We start from the raw sequence: 16,576 nt of genomic DNA, 5'->3' as shown, positions 1-16,576 counted from the left end.
TGCCATTTGTTAAATAATTATTCCCAATTTTTGGATGTTTTCTTTAGCATATAAAATATTTCTTTATATATAAATCTGTTTCTGGGTTATTCATTCTTTTTCAGTGATCTTATATTTTCAAATCAAGATTACATTTTAAAAATAGGATCCATTACTATGTGTTTGTATATATTCTTTTTAAATGGTTTTAAGAGTAAGGCATGTTATTTTAGGAAATAGAGAAAAACAAAAGAAAAAAATCACCAGTAATCTTATCACATGAATATATTTTCTATAAATATTATATTTCCATTATTCACTAACATAGACTCAGGAACGCATACATGTATGATTCTGTATTTGTATCTATAGTGATAAAATGATATATGGACATACATGCATATGTATACATGTGTGTAGTCTAACAGATTGTTACATTTGACTCTTTGCCCTGAAATTATTCCAGAGGCCCCAAACCTCAGAACTGAAGGTGAGCCCATGAACCTCCACATTTTAAAGTGAGTTGCTAGACTGTCTATGCAGGACTTGAAAGGTGAAGGTCATACAGTCGGTACCAATAGCATTAGCCAGTCTTGCATCTTGGAAGCCAGGAGCAAATGTTCTATAGGTGCTAGGGCATTTTTCCTCACTGCAAGTCAAGAAAAGGAAAAGTTAAGAAGCTAGCAAGTTGAGGAAAGATTTGTTTTGCAGAGAGTTAATCATACCCTGTGGAGATTTTATCCCCAGCATTATGGGTAAAGAAAGTTGAGTTTTTCTTTCTCAAGTTATGTGATGGGATCTTCAAGTGATCCCTTTGAGGGTCTTGTCACTGGGCTGTGGGAATTTGAGGAAAATAACTGACATTTGACCCATATCTACAAAGTCTAAAGGTAAGAGGCTATAACTGAAGATTTCTCCCTTCTGGGGTAAGTGGTACTGAGAGTAAACTCTGCTTGCATCAATGGTAGAGCAAGTGGGTTCTCTGAAGACAAGATGGGAACTGGAGAGAGGGGAGGGACCTTAAACAATAGATATTTTTTCTGAAGTCCAGGACCTGAGGGTGATAGTTGTAAGTGGCTAGCCTTGGTCAAAGATCTTAACAGTGTGATTACCAATTGGGATGGTTTCTAAGTAATCTGCTAAAGTATCCCAGGAATGGATGGGGTCAGTTTTTAACATTTGCCATGCCCAAATTACAGAAGTAGGAGCAACCCAAGACCTTTCTCTTATTCTCTTTTCTCCTTAGACCCTACGCTGGAGAAGGAAAAAAGAAATTAGTGAGTAGAGGAAGGGGATGGAAAGAGCTAATAATTAAGTCAACCACATTTTCTCCTCTATTTGTAGATTTGGAATCCTCATGGGAGATTAAGCTACTACAGGAAGATGCTTTAAATTAGAGAAGCTCTTTGAGCTTTGGTTTTTATACTAAACTGGACTGGATCTAAGTGGCTAAGCCACAAATGTGGATTTGTATAAACTACTTGTTCCTTAAAAGCTATGGGATTGCCTTAAGATTTTATGGAGAGTTAGAACAACCTCCAGTTTGCAGAAACTTGAAGGGATATAAACGAACAAGAATGAAATTGGTTCTTATACCCTATCAAGTCCAATTTGCTCAAAAGTTGTGTATGTAAGTATATGTGTTTGTACACTCATGTGTGCATATCTCTGTATATGTGTATGTAAGTGTGCGTATGTGCAATGCAGTTATTTCCAGACATTCTTTTGGATGTCAGTTTTTTTAATGTCCAAATAAAATCAGATAAGCCCTCAAATTCATATAATTTTTGGCATTCCAGTGCCCTCTTCCTTTATTTTCCAAAATTTATGTGGGAGATTTATATATGCTCCTTTGGTCTCCTTTGTTCTCTTACTCTTCATTCTTCCTTTTCTGGATTTTATTATTTCATTTTACTTTTTTGACATACAAAAAGCTATACACAATTGATGTATAAAACTTGGTGAGTTTAATAATAAGTATACACCCATGAAACCATCAACACAGTCTATGCCATAAAACTGTCCATCACCTCCAAAAGTTTCCTGCCATCCTCTTTATGATTGCTTTTCACTCTTACTTGATGTTTATTTTGCTGGAGATCTGGTGATAATAGGTAGGAACAGAGAGTGAAAGTTCTAAACCCTAATAATGATTAATCCTTGACTCTTAACCCTCTCCAGGATTTCATCTCACAGAATTAGTGCCTTTCCTTCTAGGATCACCTTATATTGGTTGTTTGCTTTTTAATAACAACAACATTATTATTATTATTAATGCATTAAAAATGCTCATCTCGTAATTTAGTTATGTAATCTTAAGCTTGGAGAGCTTGTCTTGTCTTATAATGAGACCCACTTATGATTATTCTAAATCTGTGTTTATTTTCATATTTAACTCCTTAATCCATGAGGAATTTATTTTGTATATTATGTATTGTATGAAAAAAACTTTTTTTAAACAGATGGCTAAACCATTTTCCCAGTTCCATATATTTACTAAACTATTCTTTACCCATCTGTTCTGAAGGCAGTTTCTCATTTTTTTTATTCTATTTTTTTGATTTACCTGGCCTTTTTTAAATCAGTAGCTCACAAATAGTATTTTCTAATATGTTATAATATTGGTATACATTTTTTCTTCTTGTCTCTAATTATTTAGGTTCTCAGCTCCTTGTTCTTTCAAATGAACTTTTAAGCCACTTCATTAATTTCTGTAAAAACATCTTGGGGGGATTTTGATTGGAATTTTATTAAACTTAAATATAAATTTAGGAGAATATGAATTTTTATTTTACCATCTTGGCAAATGGTTTGATATTCCCTTTAGTTAAATCTCGTGATTAAAGTCCTATATATCTTTATAACAATTTTAAAAAAATATGGAACACTTCACAAATTTGCATGTCATCCTTGTGGGGGGCCATGCTCACATCTGTATCGTTCCAATTTTAGTATATGTGCTGCTGAAGTGAGCACTGTCTTTATAACTATCTCTAATGTACTTCTGACATTTCTTCAAATTGCCATTTCTTCATATTAGACCTCTTCCTTCAGAGTCAGTGACACTCAGTTGTGTGGTACTCTCCCAGTGTAGAACTTAGTATTTTCATTTGTGTAAAACCAGAGATTATGGTTTTTAATGTGGGGATCATCTGCTTGTACTCAAGTCTGTTGTTCAACAGATATTTCCTGATTATTATATTTTAGGTACTGTTTTAGATGTTGCATACATCAATAACAAAACATCTTGGTAAATGGCTTGATACTCTATGTAATGTTACATTCTAGTGGGAGTAAATAATATAGAGTGGCAGTGCATGATAAGTGCTATGATAAAAGAATAGAGCAAGATAAGTAGGATTAAGAGTGCAAGGCTAATAGAATAATTGTAAATAGGGTGGTCATGGTGCGTCTTACTGGGAACAGGACACTTGTCCAAAGACTTGAATGGATAAGATGAGCTCTGCAGACAGAGGGTACGGTAGGTGTTCCTGGCAGAAGAAAGAAGAAAAAAACCCTGAGGCAGGGGGTGCCTAATGTATTCAAAATTATCAGCTGGACGGCCAGGATGGCTGGAATATAGTGAAGAAGGAGACAAAAGGGGACGAGTTCAGAGACAAAATGGGGGAGGCAAATTGTATAGGTCTTTGTAGGTCATTGTAATAATTTTGGCTTAACTTTTTTGAGACAAGAAGCAATTAGAGGATTGGGTCGGGGAATGACAATAATATTTTAAAGGACTCATTCTGACTTCTGTTCTGCTATTAATAGGGGAGCAAGGACAGAAACAAGGAAACCAAGTAGGGGGACATTGGTATACGTGATGCCGCCCTGGGCCAACAGAGTAATGATGGGGGTAACAAAAAATGGTCAGTGGGAGATATGTATTAGAGTGCAAAGCAAAAGGTATTTCTTTCTGGGTTGCATTTTTCTCCTACTTTCAATAAAGAATTTTCATTTTATAACCCTGCTGCTGACCTTTTAAATTTAGCCTATTCCTACCTAGATTCTCTTATTAACAGAAGTTTCTTCTCTTGGACCTTATAGGTGCAATTCTCTTTTGAAAATATTGAAAATTTAATTTTAGATAGCTGTAGTGGAAAAAATTACTGTCTGGAAATCAGGAGAATGTGATTCTTATCCTGGCTGTGTTACTAGTTCACCATGTGATATGGGATGATCTTAGCATTCTTCATTCTTGGCTATAAAAAGTTAGAGTAAATGATCGATATTATTTTTTTTAGCTTAAATATTATACCAATCTATGATTCTGTATCTGTACACTGGTCAATAAAGAGTTAAAAGCAACTGAAAAATCTTCATTTGTGATCCTTGAAGTATCAATATGTTACTTTGCTATAGCTGAAGAATCCTTAAGAGAAGAAATAGGATGTCCAAAAATGAGCTTATGGTATTTTGGGGGGATGGTGGTCATCCTTGACATTGCTGATAAGTTTCTCTTTTTGGCAGCTGAAGAGAGGCCTTTGTCTGAAATGCTTGATTTCATGGGCCCTGCTTTGTCTTTATAATCGTACATTTAGTGAGTACTTGGTTCCCATTCTCTCTCTCTCTCTCTTTTTTTTAAACTTCCATGAGAGGATTTTCCCAGGAACTGCCTCTTTTTAGAATTACCCTTCCCTATTTCAGTCCTGCAGTTCTAAAACCTGATTTGTTGTGGTCGTATCACCGTATTGTATACGCACAAGGCAATATTTCCGTTCACCTTTTTATCTGTTTCATCCTAATGTTTCCCTGTATTTGATACTCTTATTGAAATTCCTTTCCAGGGTTCCCAGGTCCATCCCCATGTTGCCTCCACTGGGACATAGTCTCCATGTGTACCTTGTTCCCTGTTTTCTCTTAGATCACACAGTGCGCCTGATTCTGTAAACTGGTGCTGCTTATTCGGCCTGAAGCTAGCTCAATCTGTTTTGAAACACATATAACAATATTGTTTCCCCCATCTCAAGGGCGTTGCATTTGCGACTCTATTTGACACTGAGAGACCAGAATTAAGATACTAAGAGACTATGAAATGAAAGGCAGACACAACATGTTCTTGCAAATGGAAAGAAATTCACCCCCATTTTGCTAAAAGCACAAGATCTTTCTAATCAAACATTTGACATCATGACCAGGCCGGAGAGAAAGTGTACCTGTTCTGTTATAATTGGTTCTGCTCACAGAAGTGGATTTCTCATTGTCTGTGCAGCTACAGGAAATATGGTTAATAAAAGCACATGTCAGCCTGACTGAAGCTGTTCTATAAAGTCCTGCCAGGCCACTCTGCAAAACTGTATTTCCTATTATGAAAACTAAATCTCAAATCATAGTTAAAAGGTAATCAGTCTCAAGAGAGTGGTCTGTAGAGGTAAGCAGTAATTCAGATTTGATTGGCAACATAGGCTTTTCAGGGAATAGTTCAAAATGAGAAGCATTTGGAGAAAGCTAGAAACACAATCCGAAATGATGATTCTCAGAATTTTCTAACATTGGGTTATTGATAGATATATACACATTTTTTAAGTCATGCTTTCCTAGGAACAATGATAATAGTACACAGTGGCTTTGTGCATTTCATCTCACTTAGCTCCTGTAACATGACCTTGTGATACAGGTATCATTGTCACCATTTCATAGCTGAAGAGACTTGCCCCAAGGTCCTAGATTGAAGTCAGTGTAGTCAGCAGAGCGCAGGCACTCCTTATGGTCGCATGATGCCTCCCAGAAGGGTGGTGTATGCTTGTCTCTAGCAACTTTCCTATACTATTTCTCCTTGCTTTATATCCATGTTTCTTGTTTCCATCATTGACAAAGCATAGCAATAGCACTTTTCATCATAAGGTAAAGACAAAATCCAAAGAAATAACACATATTTAAAAAAATCCCTATCAAAAAGGAATTAATGTGACCTCACCTAAAAGCTCAATTGTGTATGCAAATTTCATGATCTGAAATGCAGCCACTTCCTCTAGTTGAAAGACATTGTGATTAGGTACATTAGTAGCATAAACTTAGAAGCAAGAACATTTTTCTTTTCATACAGATTGGTGTTGCTGACACATTGTTGGGAGAGACAGGTGTTGCATACCATTTGCCTAGTTGGATCTGCATTAAATCTGTAGTTCTTTGTGCTAACCAGGTACACAAAGATTGTGCTATGCCAATATATTGTATATAGGCATCACTACCAACTTTTTGTTTGAACTTATAAAATTCATGTCGCCCTACTTCTGCACTGTCTTCCTCTGAGATAGAGCAGAACTACGTCTCTAGATATTCTAACTTCGCTCAGGAGCATTTTCCGGTTTGGTAAGTGATCAAGCTATCTCGACTACAGTTTCCTTGGAATTCCTTAGGATTTCCTTTTTTTCTTTTGTTACTTTACTAATATTAATGTTGATGCATACAGCTTATCTCCTTTGCTAGACCTGGGATAGTCTGTACTTCAGATACCATGTTTTGTATGAATGTGTGACTATCCTCAAAAGATGCTTAATAAGTCTTTCTCTGGGGATGAACAAGAGAACACATTTTCATGGCACTTAAAAAATCTCCCAGGGGAAACCATTTGGATTACATACAGAATTTATCCAGTTTCATTGCAAAGCTAAGTAACTCTAGGACTTATTTCTAGGCTACATGCCAATCATACTCAGTTTATCAAATCATCCATCAATTAATTGGAATATGTCTGTATAACAAAACAAAAGGAACAATAAACAGCTGTTACTCAAGATGGGCAGACCATGAAAGTTATTCTAGGCCACTGAAAAGACTCTGATTTTTTTCTAGGACTGAAATAAGAAGCCATCAAAAGGGGAGAGCAGAGATGTGGCATGATATGATTTATGCTTTTAAAGAATCCCGATGGGGGCATCTGGGTGATAGTTGGTTAAGCGTCTGTCTTCAGCTCAGGTCATGATCTTAGGGTCCTGGGATGGAGCCCCTTGTCATACTCCCTGCTCAGGGGGGAGTCTGCTTCTGCCTCTGCCCCTCCCCCTGCTCATGCACTCTCTCTCTCTCTCTCAAATAAATAAATAAAATCTTTTAAAAAAATGACAATGGCTGTGAGAGGGTCCTAAATGATTAACATTAATAATGCTCAGGACACTGAAGTTTTGTTTCTAAAGTGTGATCTAGATATTAGAGATATTTTGTTTTGATTTTGAAATTTATTTGAAAATATTTTTGCTATATCAAAGTAAATAAAATCAACTTTATTTTTCTAATGTTTTGCCTTATTCTGGGCAAGTGGGCAGAAAGTAACAAGGACTAAGTAAAATAACCTGGTCTGAACAGAATATTTAAGGTATAAAAATTTATTGCCTATTCAGTGATAACAAGGGAGAATCTCTGAAGCATGATTGCTTTTGTTGTGTGTTTTCAAGAAAAGATTTAGAGGTAAAAATATTAAAATGTTTTGTAAGACTTTGCCCTTCCACTTGAAGGAACTTACTAGGGAGGAATGAAAGTATATATCTGCACAAAGACATGTACAGGAATATTTATATATTCTTTATTTATTGTAACTCCAAGCAAGAAACAACCTAATATTCTTTCACAGATGAATAGATAAACATACTGTTGTATAGCCATATAATGGAATATTACTCAGCAATGAAAAGGAATACAAAGGCATGAATCAATCTCAAAAGCATGAAGCTGAGCCAGAGAAGTCAGAGAGTAAACAGTAAATGATTCTATTTATATAAAATCTAAAAAGGAAAAACTCATCTGTAATAAGAGAGAGCAGATCATTTTTTGCCATGGTTGGGACACATTCACTGCAAAGGGGCATGAAATAATTTGAGCCCCAAACTTCTTCCTGGCCAGAAACAGGCTGAGAACACTATTCAGCTGCAAACATGAGCTATTTTTCTTTTCTTTTTTTAAGATTTTATTTATTTATTTGAGAGAGAGAGAGAGAGGGAAAGAGAGCGAGCACAGAGGGAAAGTTAGAGGGAGAGGTAGGCTCCCCACTGAGCAGAGAGCCTTATGTGGGACTCAATCCCAGGACCCTGAGATCATGACCTAAGCCAAAGGCAGACATTAACTGACTATACCACCCAGGCACCCATAAGGTATTTCTTAAGAAAAGAAAATGACTGAGAGGGTAGTGTCCAGAGCATGGGGCCAGCAGCCAAGAAGAACCACCCAGAGAACGTATTCGGGTACTAAGCAACATACCCCCTGCCTTCTGAGTAAAGTGAAATGGCAACTGTGCTTTGCTAGATCTCAGTAATTTTTCAGACCAGTGACTCCATGTTGTCCCCATTTCTCCTCTTTTTGAGTGGAAACATCTATTGTGGTTCTCCTGATCCTGTCTCCCCATTGTATGTTGGGTATGTGGGGGCCACATAGCTTGTTTCTTTACTTCATTGTCTTCTGATCAAGAGGTGGTCCCCCACAAGTAAACTCAACTACACCAGAACCTGATTTACATCATGTGATCCTGGACTTAAAGTGTAATCCTGAGATTGAAATGGGATGAAACTTTGAGGATTTAGGGAGTCTGGTAAGTGTATGTTGGAAGTGGAAAAGATGTGCATCATCTTTGGCTGGAGGACTAATTGTGGTAGTTATTCTCCAAAGATGGCCCCTGTCATGATTTTTATTAGATAAACAGTTGTTAAGTTAGACATTAGGGTGTCAGACGGTGAGCTGAGGTTCAACAAAAGACCACAAGAGAATTGAAATAGAGAAGTCTTGGAAAAAATACATGGCAAGCCTGGAGAGACCACACGGGGAGGTCAAGGCAAGGTGCTGCAAAGAGAACTGGGAGAACCAGGGGCACATGGCTTAATTAGGGTCCCAGGGTGGAGTGCTTTGGGGTTCCCAGGCTACGACTAAATTGGTCGGTTTAAACCAAAGAAGAGTGAGGTTTTGGTAAGCTTCACAGGAGTCTTATCTAAAGAGCTTATGAAGGAAAGGCCCTGGGAGACAGAGGTGACTGTTTATCATGTAGACCATTGGGGAAGTCATACCAGGAACTTAATGCTATCTTGGTGGAGAGACCACTGGGGTGTCCAGTCATCACAGCTTCCCAGCGGAGCCTAGCTTTCTCTACTGAAGTCCTCTGCATGTAGTGAGCCACCTTGGACATTGCTGACCCAGATAATATCATAGGGAACTGGGCCTACTTGATTCACAGAACAGTGGAAATAATAAAATGCCGTTTTAAACCACTGCATTTTGAGATGATTTGTTATGCAGCAGTAGATAGCCAACACATGTGTACAAGCCACTAACTGTGTATAAACATGTAAGATTTTATAGAATAAAATCAATAAGTTGGCTATTATAGTATTCTTACTTTGAATTTGAGCTAATCTTAAGCCTTTTATTCTGTCATATAATTACATAGCCACTAATATTAGAGGCTTCTACAGTTGTTGCTATGTTGATTATTATTCTTTAGGGTGTTTAACTTCAAAAAAAGTTTGCCTTTTACAAAGTTAAGTGACAATGTAAGCCATTTATAGATCTTGGCAAGGAAGAAGATACCAGATGTCATGTGTGCGATGGAACTATCCATAATCTTCTTGTTGTCATTAAAAAATCTTTTAAAATCCTTTAGTGGAAGTTTAAATTTGTAGCTGCTTATCAATCAGGAGAAAGCAGGTAATTTTTTTATAGTACATAAAGAATTTTTAAAATATCTGAGTAATTTTAACTGTTTTCTTTTTAATGGTGGAAAATGGGATAAAGAGGCTCAAACACATTCTAAAAATGTAAATTCCTCTTTTGGAAATTTCTAGCATACAAGTTGGCATACTAGTCATGCTGAAATATATCCGGAGTATGTGTGATAATCAGAAACAGTGATCCTTGACAGAAACATTCTAAGTCTTGAGGCTTCCACATTAGCTTAATTATGTGAGACCTAATTTATAACAAGCTATATTCTTTGCCTTGTTCCCCAAGGAAGTGCATTTTAGGCCAAAGTTTTATTCTCTTATCAGCAGAATCTTGGAATTACCTCTAGCTTCTTAATTATTTTTCTGTCCTCAAAATCATGCTACAAGTAACTTCAAGGCTTTAGGTGTATCGTTTGAATCTGCATATCTTTATACGAAGGCAGACTTTGAATTCTGGAACTTATCCAGTATTACCAATTTGATTTAGTATAACTTCATTTGTCTGTTAAGTAGATCATGACTGGCAGAGTCAAGAGGAGTCTAATAAACACATTTTACTTCTTATAGAATAAGATTTCCTTGAAGACTGAGTTTTCCTCCCCTTTTAGTGAACCACCCAAGCAAAAAGATTGTACCTCTAAATCATTCATCAAAACTGTTTACACTTTTAGACTTCTCTGGGAGTAGAAACATCACAACCACATTAGAATTCAAAGATACTACTGTTGTTTCCAGAAAAAAGCCATAGGAATTAGAATCTATTGGCAAAAATACTTATTAAAAGAAGAGTATAATCTATGGAATGGAAGGCATTTGAGCGATTCTGGCTCTACAGAAATGAGCCATCACAGCCCCATTTTCCCCCCCAAAAATGACCCCAAGAACTTAATCTTTAACCAATTAAATTTTTAATAAATTACTTTATTAGCTCAGATATAAGGACTCTTCCTTAAAAATCCTCCATGAACAGATGAATACACTCTCTTTGAAAAATGGGCAAATTATAGGAATAGAAAATTTACAGAAATAAAAATGACCAATACATAAAGCAGTTCTTAATCCCAGTAAAAATAAAAATTATTCAAATTTAAAAATAAGCTGTTTTAATTCATCAAGAGCAAAATAAAAAAAAGAAAGATAAAAAGTTAATCAGATTGATGAGGAAATAGCTTCTCTTCTACTCCTTATGCATACTTTTTTTTTTAAAGATTTTTAGTTATTTATTTGACAGAGAAAGACAACCAGTGAGAGAGGGAACACAGGGGGAGTGGGAGAGGAAGAAGCAGGCTCCTAGTGGAGAAGCCTGATGTGAGGCTCGATCCCAGAATGCTGGGATCATGCCCTGAGCGGAAGGCAGCCGCTTAAGGACTGCGCCACCCAGGCGCCCCCCTTATGAATACTTTTTTGACCTAGCAACTCCACTTATCATTAGCTGTCTTAGAAAATCTCCCCATGTGTGCATTCATAAGAATAATCATTGTTGCATTGTTTCAAATAATGAACATATGGAAGCAATATAGATGTCTATTAATAGCAGAATGATTATATAATCTAAAAATATCTGTACTATGCATTTTGAAATAATGAGACAGATGTAGATATAGTGCAAGTAAGTGTCCAAGATGTATTATTAAGTGACGAAAGAAAATTGTAGAACAACATACACGGTATTTTTCCATTTATTAAAAAAAAATCACAAAATGAAACTACTCACTTTCATATGATCTTTCTTGTATTCTGATACATATATGTGACGTGATACACACATATCATTCTGAATATAGTAACCCTGGAGAGGGGGGAGGGAGAAATAGTGAAGTAAAGGCTATGCATATATTCATTTTATAATTATGCAGAAATAAAAAGAATGGGAAAAAGTCCAAAGTGCAACTTAAAAGAATCCCATCTTTGGTTTTAAACTATGGTTAGGTGAGCCATAATTAAACTATGCTTAGGTGAACCATAAATAATTAAACACTTTTGCAGTTCCAAATTTCAGTGTGAGGTTAGTAATTGCTATGGAATATAAAGGTAGTTTGAAAGGTCCTTTATCTAATGGAGCAGAAATGAAATCTTCTTAAGCCAGGGAAATAAGCATAATTGGCAGTAAAGAGCAAAGCCTGAGTGTATGGGCTTAGTGAAATTGAACATGTTGCTTCACTTCTATGCCACTCTTTCTACACGTGTAAAATGAGGAGATGATATATACCTTATAAGTTCCTGGGGGAGATCAAAGAAGATATTGTAGGAAAACATTTCATACACTGCCAAGCACATAAGTCCTCAGCTATTAAGCATGTGTTTTCATTTATTCATAACAAATACAACTAACTTAGAAATTTAAATCACCGATTAGAGCAAAGTGAAGAAAGCTAAGGAGCGCTAACTCTAATGATTTACACGATTTAATGGGATCCTTACAAATGTTACTTTTATTTCAGTCTGTTTATTTCCTTATTAAACCTTTTATTTGAAGTATAGCTTTAAGAAATCAAATAATTCTTCCAAGTATAATTAATGTTTCCATCTCCCTGCAGAGCCATAATTTGACTAAAATTCAGAAAGCCATTTAGGAAAAAAAAGTCAGTAAAGTGAATTAGAAATGAATATTGTCTTCTGATGATGTTTTTGAAACACTGTAATATTTGCATTTTAGATTCAGCTCAACTTTGTGTTGATTCTTCAGGGTTAGCTATGTGATAAGCAAGCAAGATTGTTATATGCCATAGGAAGCTAAGACCAGGACTGCCAAAACAATTAGAACCTGCTAGTAGAAAGCAAAGCCAATACAATGAATACAAAGTGATACTTTTACATTGGGTGTTGAGCTATATCCAGGTAACTTTGTAGAAATGATGAACAACTTGGATACTTTTGTTTAAAAACATTTTAATATTTTTGAAACTGTTCAATTTCTGATCTGAATAATAGTCTGAATACATAAATAATTCAGCTGATAATTCTGATAATTGTGTTGTGATCTTAATATCCTGAATTTTAAAAATATAATTAATACTGTTTGGAGATCTCTTTTACGCTTTGCCTTTATTCTTTTACAAAAGAAAGTTCCTTTGTCCTCTTCTTTTTGGAGGAAAAGGCATACATATTTTAAAAGGAAATGGTAATTAACATCCCTATTCTATTGTTTTCATTGGGAAGTATGGTTTCTTTTTAGGTAAGCCAACTCTCTCTTTAGACTACAAAACTGATGATGAAGCAAAAATATTCACACTTTGAAGTCAGAAGGAACAGCTTGCTGGGTTGACAGAGGCAAGTGGAGGGAAATGTGCCTGGAGTTGTTAAGGAATCCAGAAACCCAGCATGGTATTTAAGTTAGTTAGAAGGGATGGAAAACGAATCCCTGGAATACAAATAATGTTAGTTAACATTTATTTTGCTCTGCAAGTGTACTTCTCTAATTAAATGAAAGAAACATGATATTCTACCAATTTATAATCTGCATGAATGGAAATATCATTAAATACTTAGGCTCAGAACTAAATAGAATGAATTGTGTATTTGTGTGTTATAGTTCAGAGAAAGAGATGGTAAGAGGAAAGGGGGAGATATTTCTGAACAATTGGAGGTTCTATTGTAAGCCATTAATAAAGAACTCATCAATTGTTATATTGGAGCTACTGAACTATTTTACATTTTTACTTACCTGAGAAAGGAAATTCTCTTTTTTCTAGACATAGAACAGAAAGGGGGCTAAATATGTGTCTAATAACCAACTATTTTTACCAATGGTATCATTAAACATTTTTTAAAACAAAGATTTCTAAATATTGATTCATGGTTCATGTTGCATTCAATAAATCTGTTGGTTATTGCATCAAACAGAAAAGCTAATTGAAATGTGTGGAATTCACTTAGGGGCTTCCTGGTGGGCATCACAAAGACATAAGCAGTCATTAAAAGGGCTAAACTAGAATGTAATGGGCTCATTGGATGATGATTATGAGTTTATTAGAATTCTCATATTAACTTTCATGGACAGAGAAAATTAAACAGTGATTTCAGAAAAATCCCACAAACTGAAAGTCCTGTGGGCAGGTGCTCTGAATTTGGTGTACTAAATTTTAATCTCTTTGCTTCTACATTAGCCACTCAATAAAACCTTGCTCTAGATGCATAAATAAGGATTCTTAAATAAGGATTAAGAATAATCACAGATTTTTCCAAGGAATGCTGTAATGGTCATCTAACATTCAAATATACTGCAATACAATTCAATTTCAATTAAATTGCTTGAGTAGTCCTTTACATTTGGCGTTACAAAATTCTTTTCATTATTTTGCGAACAATCTTTAGGCATAATAACATGTCATAATTTGTAATTCACCACACCTGAAATTGAATCTCATGTTTTGAAGCTAGTGTGCGGGAGTTAGCTTCCCCACCCATTTTTTTCTAGTTGGCAAACTATGTCAACTTGGGCTTTATTGTTCTCTCTTCATCGTCTTCTAAATAGTTACACTCATGACCTGATGGAAACTTTGTTGCTTTGTGAAATATCTCCCAGAAAATAACTGGATGATAATGTTGGTGAGCAGCCTAGAGACCTAAGAATAACAATTCTTATCTCTCAAACAGCTTTTTACATGATTTTGCCCTTGTGTTTGTAGAACCGTTAAGAGTCTGAAGAGATCTACTTATATATATTTTTTTCATTCTGCATTATTGAATTGTTAAGGAAGAAATTATGTGCTGTCATAGTACTCTTGACTTTGAGAATTCTTGAACATCTCAGGGGGTGTCCCTTGAGAGTGCAAGGGTCTCCTATAACAGAATTAGATTTATGAGACACTTGTAGTTTACATGAAGCTATAAAATTCACAGTTAATGAGGTTTCCCTGGTGGTGGTCCATACAAATGGAGATGTCAGAACAAAACGTAGTATAAACTCTTACTGCAGCTGGGGGGGGGGGTCTGATTTTGTGATAATGTAGAAGAGAGAGAGCAAAACAAGCAATAACCTTTATACTAATCTCTTCAGGAAAAGCAGAATTGGAACAACTTCTGGAGCTTTTAAATAAGAAGTGAGAAAATGTAGATACTCAAAGATGGAATGAGAGAATGCGTAGAGTAAAACAAATAACACCATCTGTTACTGAATCACAGTGTGATTACCAGTGATTTGCCACTGCCTTCAGTTAAGGCCAGCATGCAGCACCCCTCCTTGGGGCCTGTCCTAGATTTAACCAAGTGCATTACTTTAGGAAATAGGGTCTTAAAAAGTCAAGGTGCAGATAAGGGAAGGTATCAGTGGACTAGTCCCATTTAGTCCCTCTCTGAGGCCATGATCTCTCTCTCTGTTTACTTAATAATCAGTTTACTTTATATTTTAATCTTGTTGATCACAGGCGTCTTCTGCATACATACATTTCATAAACACCTTTACTTTTTAATGTTTTAACATTTATTTACTGTTAATTCTATCTCAAAACTAAAGGAAAGCTGTTGCAATAAAAGAGCCCCAAGTTTGCAGACTTTAGCTAAATACAAAAGACAAACTAATTTTTGGCAAATGACCATGGAAAAATATATAGGAAATGCCTTTGGTCCTGATTTAGTCTTTATCTCACAGGAGTTTTATGAGTATTAAATGGGATAAGGTATGTACTATATCAGGTACTTAGTAGGCACTCAGTCAATGTTATCAATAATTAAGGCCTCTATAAGCCAATCTTAGGATAGAGATTATGTTGCACACTTTCCTGTGTCTTTCTAGACTGGTGCTCTCATTTATCTATTTCTTAATTAAATCTAAATTGAACCAGCATTTAGGAATGTATAAGATTGGTCTATCATGTCTCTTCTCAGAATTATCTATCCAATAATGTTAGAATGTAAACCCAAACATTAGTCACATATGCAATTTTAAGTTTCCTAGTAACCATATCAAGAAAACAAAAAAATTAATTGAAATTAATTTGATTTATATACGTTAGCCTTTTATTAACAAAATATTAATAATTTCATTGATTTATATGTAATCAATATAAAATTACTAATGAGATCATTTACCTTTTTTTAAGTTGAAAACTTCTTTAACTTAAAAAAAATGTGTGTATCTTCTACTTATATCTCAGTTCAGACTGGCACTCAAGCATTCAGCCACATGCAACTAGTAGTTACATATTGGATAATGCAGAGCTATATATAGAGAGAATGAACTAAGATAAGGAAGTAATCTCTAATTCTGTAATTATAACTTATTATGAATAAATAAATATAATATAAGTAAATATATTATAATTTATTACTTATAATTTTTTATAGTTTAACATATAAATTTATTATTTATATTTTAAACTCCTTTTTTAGTTTAGGAAATTCCTAAATTCTGAAAATATAACCAATTTCTGTTATGTAACACATAGATATTTTAAAAGGGAATATCTAATATGACTTCAGTCCTTTAGTGTATTTCTTTTGAGTCTTCTTGGCATCTCTAGCATTGAATTCTTTTGTTAGTTAGGTATTTTATAAGTCCTTAAAACGTGCATAGAACTGCACCAACTACCTAAGTATCCACTTTAAAGTATACAATTTAGATGAAAAATTCTTGTAAACTTTTATTATAATTCTGATGTTACTAAACCAATAAAGAACCAGTTTCTTTTTCCATGAAATGATCTAATAATACTTTCTATTTTACATAGATGATCTTGTCCATTCATTCTTCTATATACTCTAAACTTTTTGTTTCAAGTCATGTAATTATTTTTATATTTGCCTTTTGTTAAAAGATATTTTATTTTATTGAGCTCTAACATTACACATTAAGTGACTTTTTATGTTTTTGTTATAGGAAACCTGACATGCCTATCTTTTTTTTTTTTTTCATTCAGTAGAGATCTACTGAATGCCTACTAGGCATTAGGGCTATTTATTTATTGTAGTGGAATATATTTATAATGTATATTTATTCTGAGGTAATTTTTTTCATT

General features: G+C 34.9%; 1 protein-coding gene and 1 non-coding gene across 2 annotated transcripts in view; one reads left to right on the top strand and one right to left on the bottom strand.

The window, feature by feature from the left end:
- THEMIS (thymocyte selection associated) overlaps nt 1–16,576 on the top strand; it is a 175,899-nt gene that overhangs the window by 107,979 nt on the left and 51,344 nt on the right. The gene's annotated exons all lie outside the window — the stretch shown is intronic.
- On the bottom strand, nt 2,853–2,955 carry LOC117804299. The gene has a single exon (XR_004628640.1). It is a non-coding gene; the product is annotated as a U6 spliceosomal RNA (small nuclear RNA).

This window comes from Ailuropoda melanoleuca, chromosome 10 (genome assembly GCF_002007445.2).
Source record: "Ailuropoda melanoleuca isolate Jingjing chromosome 10, ASM200744v2, whole genome shotgun sequence".
In the NCBI taxonomy this organism is placed as follows: Eukaryota; Metazoa; Chordata; class Mammalia; order Carnivora; family Ursidae; genus Ailuropoda; species Ailuropoda melanoleuca.
This window is presented reverse-complemented; position numbering and strand designations above follow the sequence as displayed.